At 41.2% G+C, this 10,291-nt stretch overlaps 1 long non-coding RNA gene across 1 annotated transcript; it reads left to right on the top strand.

The window, feature by feature from the left end:
• Nucleotides 1–3,207: 3,207 nt before the first annotated feature.
• On the top strand, nt 3,208–3,867 carry LOC112152100. Its single transcript, XR_002920227.2, has 3 exons — nt 3,208–3,356; nt 3,458–3,550; nt 3,688–3,867. It is a non-coding gene; the product is annotated as an uncharacterized LOC112152100 (long non-coding RNA).
• The last annotated feature ends 6,424 nt before the right edge of the window (nt 3,868–10,291 follow it).

Here is a 10,291-nt window from a genome sequence, read left to right on the forward strand (position 1 = left end):
CCACAGGAGATGGGCGGAGTCACAGCAGCCTTCACAGAAGCAAAAAAAGAAAGTAACTGAAGCAGAACATGACAAGAGGAACTCAATAGTTATAAATTTAGACAGAGCTGAGGCCAACACAACAAAAAAAAAAAACTAAACTAAAAAAGAAACTTCCCTCGACTCCTACAAAATAAAAGGGACAAACAAGAGTTTAAAGACAGGAGTCAGACTACAGGCTGGGGTCTGATGTTCCTACTCTTCTTCTATAATGATCAGTCATTTATCAAAAATACAGTTTTAACAACTGAGGTGTCACCAGTGATGCTTAAACACAAAACCTTTAACATACTGTCACTCGTGCCGCTTTTCTCCCTCAGAATCTGCTGGAATTATGTTGATCATGTTAAAGGTTGAAAAATTACAGTAAATCAAAGAACATAAACATTGGAGCTACAGTGTTAAAGGGTTAACACAAAGCTAATAGAAGCTGATTTACCACAATAACCTTCATCTGGGCATCTTTGCTTGGACTGCTACCCCCGCGACCCGGTCCCGGATGAGCGGAAGAAGTAATCAAGTCGACTAAAGATGAAAGTGTGCACTAGTTTCTCCAGGTCCTGCTTAGACATCAGATCTTTAATCCTTGAGATATTTTTGAGATGATAATAGGCTGATTTAGTGACTGCCTTTATGTGTTTATCAAAATTTAGGTCTGTGTCTATCACTACACCCAAGTTTCTGGCCTGGTTGGTAGTTTTTAGTTGAATAGATTGAAGCTCTGTAGTGACGTCTAACCTTTTTTCTTTAGCCCCAAAGACAATAACCTCAGTTTTGTTTTTGTTTAACTGAAGTAAGTTGTGACACATCCAGTCATTAATGTCCTCAATGCATTTACCAAGAGCCTGTACAGGGCCTCAGTCTCCTGGTGTCAGTCTAATATATATCTGTGTGTCATCTGCATAGCTATGGTAACTAATGTTGTTGTTCTTTAGAACCTGGGCCAGTGGGAGCATGAGATGAATGAAGAAGTGAATGTTCTGATGGTTCCAGATCCTGGAACCACATTTTGTATCAAAAATTATTTCAGGAAACAAGCGGAAGTAACAAAAGTGGAGGGAAGATCTGGATATAGTGATGAGTTTATTCCACTATGCAAATGTCTAAACACCTGTGGGGCGACAATAAAACAAACAGAAATGTACATTTGTAATCATAACCCCACCCCCGCCTCACGCCATGCTGCGGGTTTGACTGAAGGTTTCCTGCCTAATAATGATCTTTAAATGCAGCTTACAGGTGTTATTATTTCTATAATATATAATATTGTTAACATGAACATTGCAGTTTCCCACTACAGTCTAGTTTATTTCAGTCCTTTTCACTGAGTTGAGCTCAGATGTTTGATCTTCTATCCTGATCGTTGGTTTAAAAATAATAAATACAAAAAAAGGTTTCTGTGCAGCTACTTTCAACAAACAAAATCTACAGAGAAGATCCAAAAACTCACCAATCGCTCTGGAAATGGAAACTCTCTGAAGACCTAAAGTTTCTGTTTTTAAGACCTAAAGGTGCATTCACACCTGAAACGATTCGCGTGGTGGAGGCGGCCAGTTTCAATGTTAAGTTAATGGTACAGACGCAAATTGAGACGATCTGACATCCTGTGGCAGCCAAAATTTAAATATCTGAAGTCACAGAGACACAGAAACACAGCAGAAGTGGCTGTCATACAGACACAGTCCTTGGAGTGAGATGGAAGCCCCGGTACCGGGAACATTTTTTAATAAATCCCATAAACCCAAACATGGAGACATGATTATCGATGCTTCACAATAAAAAGTCATTATTTTTCAGCATTATTTGTGTCTTCCATACCTTCTAAGTGAGATTTCCACAGACACCGTTCCTTATAGCGATCATCCTAAAAACGTTAGCTAGTAGCTCCTCCCACATGTGTGGCTGCAGTGTCATGGTCAGGTAGGTGCAGAGCAGGGAATTTGCTGCGTGACGAAAGAGGGGCGGGACCTCCGAATTTGCGTTCAGTGTGAATTCAGTGTGCTGACTACACTACCCAGAATGCCCAGAGGGGCAAAGAGGCAAGCGATTGGTCAGAGGAGTTAATGGGAAGTTTTTCTAGTGAACTGTGTTGTTCTTCGTGATCTCTTTTATAAAGTTAAAATTATCACACTCCTAGTTGTGTGAAACTTATTCTCCACATTATAGTCCCTCCCCTGGGGGAGCGGTGAGCTGCAGACACAGCTGGGCTCAGGAAATGTTTGGTGGTTCAACCCCCTAATCCAACCCCTTCATGTAGAGTTAAAACAGGGAGATCCATTTTTAGAGTGGTATTACTAAGCCTGGATTTGAACTGTCAACCTTTCATTCTCAGGGTGGACACTCCTCCACAAGGCCACTGATTTGGTTTATCTATAATAATTCGCCTCTCCTGAGAGAAGCAAGACAGATAAAACTTTATTGACAATTACAGAGGCAGAATTCAGACAGAAAACACATCAGATTTAAGATGCACTGACAATTTCTAAGAACATTAAAGGTTTTTTGAAAGAAGCAGAAAGTAGAACCGAGGTGAATTCTCTACCAACACTCAGATGGTGGATTAGACTTTTCCTCAGAGAGTAAAGAGGTTTTAGGCTGAACTGGCCGACAGCTGCTTTCATACTGTAAGAGAAAGGACTTTCTCTGCTGCAGAGGGATTGGGTCTCATTGGACCTGCGTTACAGATTCTGTAGACAGCAAAAGTGAAAGAGTTTGTCCGGTGCCTCATTAGGTTGCTGGTGAAAAGCCAAACAGCCGCTGACACACATTTCCTTCTATTCAAAGCAATGAACAGTCAGATAACTCCACGTCCCTTTTTGTTTGCTCAGATTAAAGCAATGAATATTCAAAGCTTTTCATAATTTTGCATCAGTTTTACATCTTTCCCACAAACAGCCCATCATAAAAATGATATCTGACCACGGCGGCAGCTCTGCGGTGAGAGGCGCCGAACTGCAACCTCCTGGATTCAATCTCAGAGCTCCAGACTCGGGAAAGGAACCAGAAACATGATCACAAAGATCGGAATGGTCCTGTTTCTACGGTCTCAGAACAATTTCTAAATAAAGGTTTCATCTGTCAATGAAGTGAAGAAGCTCCACCCACTTATACCTGCCAGCACCTGTTCATAGGTGGACATAAACACGACGTCTCAACTGTCACTAAATATAACTGTTAAGTCTGACGAAGGTGCACTGACATTTAGAGGTCCCCACCTGAACACCCATTTATAATAACAACCTTTAAGTACATGTCTGACAACGCCGTCCCACAATCCTTCACTCTGCCTTCTGCAGCCGTGTGCTTCTGCGTGTCAGGTAATTACAAGTGTGAGAATCCCTCTGTCCACAGCAGTTCCACTTCAGAACCACCTGAGTGTGGAGTTATGATCACTTTAATGAACGTCTTCGCTGAACAGGAAACACCTCAGCAGTTCTCCGCCCGACCTTCAACTTTCATCCCAAAGGAACCCTGGGTAGTTCACTGTCAGGGAGAAGAAAAATAGACAGAGGTAGGTTTTCTATTAATATGATCCAGAAAAGAGACTTTCTACTGAACAACACAACTAAAACAACTCACACAGTCACATGAAAACACACTCATAGACCCGAACACTCCCATCATTTTTAATTTGCCATTTTCAAACAGAAACCGAACCTGTCAGATGTTTGTGGATGTTGGAGCTTCTACAGGAGGTCAGAAGACAAACCTGCATGCTGAACTGAGACACAATATGGATTACAGATCCAAATGACTTGAAAAAAGTGATGACTTGTTAAAACAGACAAATTGTTATTTATTAAAAATACAAAAAATAATAAGATTCTTTTAAATGTGAAAGACAAATTATGAAAGACCCCCTTTGATGTTTTTGGTTTTTGTCCAATGGAGGATATATAAACATATATAATGAAAATTGAATTTCTGAGTATTTCTTTATTCAAATCGTGAATCAGGAGCATAAACATTTTTTTTTTAAGTTTGTAGTAGCTACACACAAACCACTGTGGGCGGGGCCACAAGCTCCTTGCTCCGCCCCATTCTGATGCAGACAAATATTAACGTCTTTGTTTTCCTCTTCTGAGCTGGAATTTGGATCTAAACTGTACGACTGGATAGATCTGATATTGCTGTTGTTTTTGGTGCACCGCTAATGTTAGCTTGGGAGTCTCTAAGCAAAGATGCCCAGACTTCCCTCTCCCCGTTCCCAGGCCAGCCGAGAGATGTAGTCTCTCCAGAGTGACCTGGGTCTTCCCGGGCCCTCCGCCCAGTGGGACATGCAGGAACACCTCCCTAGGGAGGCGTCCAGGAGGCTATCGGACCAGATGCTTAAGTCACCTCAACTGGCTCCTCTGGATGTGGAGGAGAGGTGCCTCTAGTCCAAGGTCTCTCATCGTCTCAAGTCTACAAAACTCTGATTTTCAGCTTTACACACATTTTGTAATTCAAAATGTCTCTATCTAAAAGTTTTGAACACAGTTTCATCCATACAACACAACAATCTGACCATTCAAAAGGACACTACATCTGCTAAATGGACAATTTATGTACGACTGGGCCAAACAGCTCAGTGGTTAATTGTTACCACCTCAGTCAGGAAGTAAGATCCATAAAACCCCACAGGTGATCACCTTTTTATGACAACAATGGAGGACGTTGGGCAGAGGAAGAGGGAGAGGTAGAGCTGGGAGAGGAGTTCATGGACAACTTTCAAATACAACCATCAGGAACTGAAGGTTTAGGACCCAAAATGCAGATGACCTGTCCTGGTGGCAGAAACTTGAAAATTAAATCTAAATCTAAACCTAGAAAAAAAAAAAAAAAAAACTACATGGCGGTGCAGTGGTTAGCGCTCTTCCCTTACAGCAGGACACAGCTTCCTCCCACCATCCAAAAACATGCTTCATAGGTTAATTGGTTACTCTAAATTCTCCTAAGTGTAAATGGGTGTATAATTGTGGCCCTGCGACAGACTAGCTACATGCCCAGGGTTTACCCTGCCAGGTTAGGCTACATGACCCCGAAAGGGACAAAACGGGTTTAGACTATGGCAATAGATGGCAAAAACGATGGAGACAAAACAGACGACCTGATAGTGAAAATCTGACACTGTAATACCACAAGGGACAGAAATGAAAATGGCGGTGGACGATCGCCACCATGAACCTGGACGACTAAGTCCAAACATTACTAGAATCTTCCGGAACCAAATCTAAGAGCAGAATCCTCACAGCAACCTCAGTCGATCATGTCATCAACTATGTACAGCACATGTCAAAGTCAAGGCCCGATACTTAGCCCTAATCTAAATTAGATCGCAGTCCGTGGGCCAAATACAATAGTTTTTTTACATGTCATGAAATAAAAGGAGAAATAAAGAATATGGTTTAATTTAACTGTTTTAAATCTGTATTCATTAAGGTAACACAGATTAGTAAGAATAAAAAGTAAGTAACATTTGTCTTTGAAGCCTGTAGCAGAAAAGTCTCACCGGCCATTTTTAATTGGAAAACAAGAGCAAGCAAACTGGGATCCTAATGAGAGACGTGCTGTTTTCACTGTATCCGCTTGCCGCTGTCGCTCCATTTTGGCTAGCTAAAAAAGGCGTCTAAAAGCATCAGAAGTGACCGTGAAGACTTGAGGAATTTCTAACACTGAAAAAGCCCAGCACTGGGCGTTCTTTCACCCATAGCTGCAGGCTAAGAAAGTACCAACAGCGCCACCTGGAGGCCGAAAATATATTACAATCATAGAGTATTGGAACACCTTAGAGAATCAATGGGAAACATGTAAGAAGTTTAAAAAAAAACACTCTGTAGTTTCCACAGCCACATAGTTTTCTGTTAAAACGTTGGAGGTGAACTTGACGGGTCAAATTTGCCAACTTTGGGAACCCATGAGATAGAGCATCAGTTTGGAGACACCTGTTTACTTCATGACTGACTCATGTTAAACACTTCATATACTGTACTGCTCTGTGGTTGTGGTTGCATCGTCCAAACACTTTTCTATATTGATTGTTTCTGGTTATTTTTCTTGCCTCTTTTTTATTCTACACACAAAATGACAAAAGTGTTGTTTCCACTTGTGCATCACCAACGCGCCTCTATGACCTGCAGGTTTCAGCTCCAGACCGTTGAGTTTCTGCTGAAAGTGAGCCTTCATGTTCCTGCAGTTTAGTCGCGCCGGTTTAAAGTAATGACGTCAGTTCACATGAAAGTCACAAACCAAAGTCCTGAACCGACACTCAACAAAAGACCAACAGCAGAATAATTAACAGAAAGCAGCTGAGATGATTGACAAGGAAGACCTGGTGAGAACATGCAGGAACCTCAAGAACCAAAAACGATTCAACAGAATCTGAAAGAAGTGAATTTGAAAGAACGGCCTCACAGCCTGCAACATCTCCATCTACTGCAGAAAGACGAGCAGGGAGGAAAAAGTCTGCAGGAATCCCCGGAGGATTGCATAACTTCTTCTTGGGAATGGTGGGTCAGAGTGACCCCTGCACATGAACTCTGTCTCCATTAGGCCTTTTTTAGTTGCTATTATGAAGCCATCCGTCTTAAAGCAGAGGCAGCTCTGGCATCCTGCGTACTATTTAAAGGTCAGAGATTCACCCACTCCACACAACTCCTCTGTGGAAACAGCAGAAGGAAGAGGAGGTGGATCAGCACCAGAACATCTGAGGACCCACTGTTACTGTCTCCTGCTCCTCTGGTTAGAAGGAATAAAAATGAACTCTGTCAGTGTAAACAGTGCTTGGTTTTCTTACGTTCTTCAGTCTTTGTGGCCCCAAGAACTCTGACTTTCAAACGGATGTTCCAGTGTTCTCTCTGCTCTAACGTTTCCTCTGATCTTCTGGCTGATGTTCCAGTGTCTCTGTGGTCTTCTGCTTTCTGCTGCAGTGAAAACATTTGTCTTCTTCTACCAGATGTTTCCCTTTTGTCTCATTGCTGCTGTTTCTCACCTCCATGTTTGTCCTACATCACATGTTCCAGTGTTGGTCTGTCTGTCTCCTTCCTGTCCTCTCAGACTCCTGCTGGTCACAATCATTAACTGTACATGAGAACTGGACAAAGTGACTCCTCCCCGCTGGTGTTCCGAACAGAAAGAGGTCTGAATTCCCACCCTAATCCCTTACTACTAAAACACTATATAGTGCGGGACTATCTAGCGCCGTTACTGTGGCAACAAATCATTAAATTAGTTTGAGTTCTTGATGGTAAGATTTACTAAAAATAACCCAAAAAAGATTTTGATCTGGAGGTATAAAAATGGGGTTTAATTTTGTTTTTTGTTTTTTTTAAAAAAGACATGTTTAATTTTCATAAAATCAATTTGATTTAGAAATGTTATGTTAGAGTTGTTTGGTTTATTGCTTTAGATTCTTCATTCTAGTTCTCTATTTGGTTTGTTACCATCTTGAATAAACCCAGATGGGTTTCTGCAACACATCATCACATGATTTTACATTTTGTATTTTTATTTTGCTTGTATTTTTAAGTAATTTATGCTTGTAAATAAATAAATAAACAAAATCATTAGTAGATTCGGTCATCGTTGCAGAATGGTGAACACACTAGTGACAAGAAAAGGAATTTGGACATTGCTATAGACCTCTAGCTGTTATTCAGTCATTCTATTGGTCAGAATAACTATTTTTAATCTGATACATTTTTTATCACATTTTCCCTGAGAATCCAAACCCGTTCTGTTCAGTTTTCCTTCCACTGTCACCATTTGCTTCACTAGTTTGTGAATTACACCAAAAACCCTTCATGTTACTTGTTGGTCGCTGAAACACCATTAGTATTACACTAATATAATCTAGATGCAATTGAATAATCTGGATTGAATTGGATTATAACAATCACTGTCAATAAAGTTCAGGTGAATGCTTTTTTTTTTTAGTTGAGCTTTGAGACAATTTCTCTTTGTGTTTTATAAAAAATGTACCTCAAAATATATTTTCTCAAAAACAGAAATGTCCTCTGAAGAAAAACGAGACATAACAATTTTTGTTTTGTCTGTCCTGTTTTTACTGACTGGAGGATTTGATCCAAAGACGTTCGGGAATTTTTTCATTGATGATCTGTAATCTTAGGGTGATTCCAGATTTCTTGGTTCTTGGATAAGGATTTGTACAGTTGGAGGAGAATCTTAACCTTGACTCTTCTGTCGTCTTTTTTTAGCCCTTTGAGGATGTGACCCAGGTGCAGTTCCTATTTCAGGGTCTGAAAATTTGAATGATTCCACTGGTTGATTCAGAGGAAATGCGCCGCTGTTTGTAAAGCGGGTTGTTCTTCTGGTTGAGCTGCAGCTTGTTTTCCAATGAGCTCATCGTCTGTCGGTGGTGGAGGATCTTGTCACCCGTTCAGGGTCCACATGGAGACAGACCGGGCCTTTTAGGGGTGGGAATCTACAGAGGATTTAATGTAGTACAAATAAAAGTTTGCAGTGAAAACATCAGGAAGCTCGACTCGTTTCTTCTGAGTTTTGCTCAAGTAAATTTTAAAAAAGAAAAATTATGTAAAAAAAATGTTCTTGAATTATTGTTGTCAGTTATTCTGATAAACAACTATTATAAAAACATAAAGGAAAAAGAAATGAAAAAAGGAGACGACTCAACAGTTTATTTGAAGGCATTTTTCTGCTTCATCACTGCTTTAGCTCTTGTTTACAAACTTTCAAACCGCATAAAAAACGTTGATTCTCTTACCTAAAAACTTTCATCTGAAGTGCATTCAGTACAGAAAGTGGCAGAAAATCCTCCTGTTTGCACAAACTAGATCAGTTTGCTCTTCAGCTTCAGAGCAGAGAATAAAGTCTTCATGTGTCCACGAGGACGGAACATGAATGAAGGCATGAATGAATGAAGCTTTTCTTATGTAACACTTTACAGCATCCTCAGGGCGCCAAAGGGCTCCACAATAAAAGACAGATAAACCTTTAAAACAGGCAAGAACAAAATTTAAAGCAGCATGAAATTACAAGGAGCAATAAAATACATAAAAAACTAATAAGAATGTAATCAAATGAATAAAACTAAAACGCTACTGATCTAAGCATTAAAAAGCTGCAGCTTCCTCTCAACTTGTTCAACTGCTGCAGATCAGACTTCTGCACAGGGGGGGGGGGGCTGTCCTCAGGTATGAAGGAAAATATATTTAAAAAATGGTTTGCAAACTGGAATCAGAAATGATAATTAAACAGAATTTCCAGGTTTGACTGAATTTTCCAGATGTAATTTAGAGACGTCCGTGTTCAAATGTCATGACATTTCACAGACTTCTGCTTTGTGTTTTTTTGTTTGTAAATTGTGTTTTCTTTTCTCCTTCAGACGGCCGCCTCCACGCAGCTGAAACTCTTCAAATGTGGGTTTCTGTCATTGAATGAGTTCAGGCTTCAAGGCAGCGCTCACATGATGACGGTCTGTGGAGAATCCTGAAGGGAGACGCTGCTGAAGAAGACCTCACACAAAAGAGCGCACTGTCTGCTGCAAAGATCAGTGCTCAACAAACACACAACTTTGTTCTTTACACTGGTTTGTTCGGCAAAAAAACGCTCTGGTTCTGTCTACGGTCTAAAAGCAGCATCCACAGGTGAACCGATGACATCACTGAACCGCTCCTCAGGTGTCGAGGTGTGTGGTTGTGTGTGGTTGTAAATGTGTGTGTGTGGTTGTGCGTGTTTGAGTGCTTGTGTGTGGTGTTTGTGTGTGGTGTGTATGTGTGGTTGTGTATGTGTGAATGTGTGTATGGTGGTGTGTGTGGTTGTTTGTATGTGGTGGTTTGAGTGTGGTCGTGGGTGTGTGGTTGTGTATGCGTCGTTGTTTGTTTGTGGGTGTGTGGTTGTGCGTGTGTGTGGTTACATGTATGTGGTGTGTGTTTGTGTGTGGTGTGTATGTGGGGGTGTGTGTGTGTGGTTGTGTAGGAGTGCAGATGTGTTTGTAGTCGTGTAGGAGAGTGTGTATGTCTGTGGTTACATGTATGTGGTGTGTGTTTATGTATGTGTAGTTGTGTGTGTGGTTGTGTGGTTAGGTATGTGCGGTTGTGCAGTTATGTGAGTGTGTGCATTTGTGTGTGGACCTGTGATGGCCCGCTGAACCGTCCAGGCTGAACTCCACCTTCCCCTGGTGGTGGGTAGGATAGGCTCCAGCATCATCAGACAGAGTGTGTCCCTGAGACCCCGTCATTCCTCCTGGTGGTGGTGGGAGGGGGTCCGGGTCAGATGCTTGTCAGGATCAGCT

Source organism: Oryzias melastigma, linkage group LG6, assembly GCF_002922805.2.
Source record: "Oryzias melastigma strain HK-1 linkage group LG6, ASM292280v2, whole genome shotgun sequence".
Taxonomy (NCBI): Eukaryota; Metazoa; Chordata; class Actinopteri; order Beloniformes; family Adrianichthyidae; genus Oryzias; species Oryzias melastigma.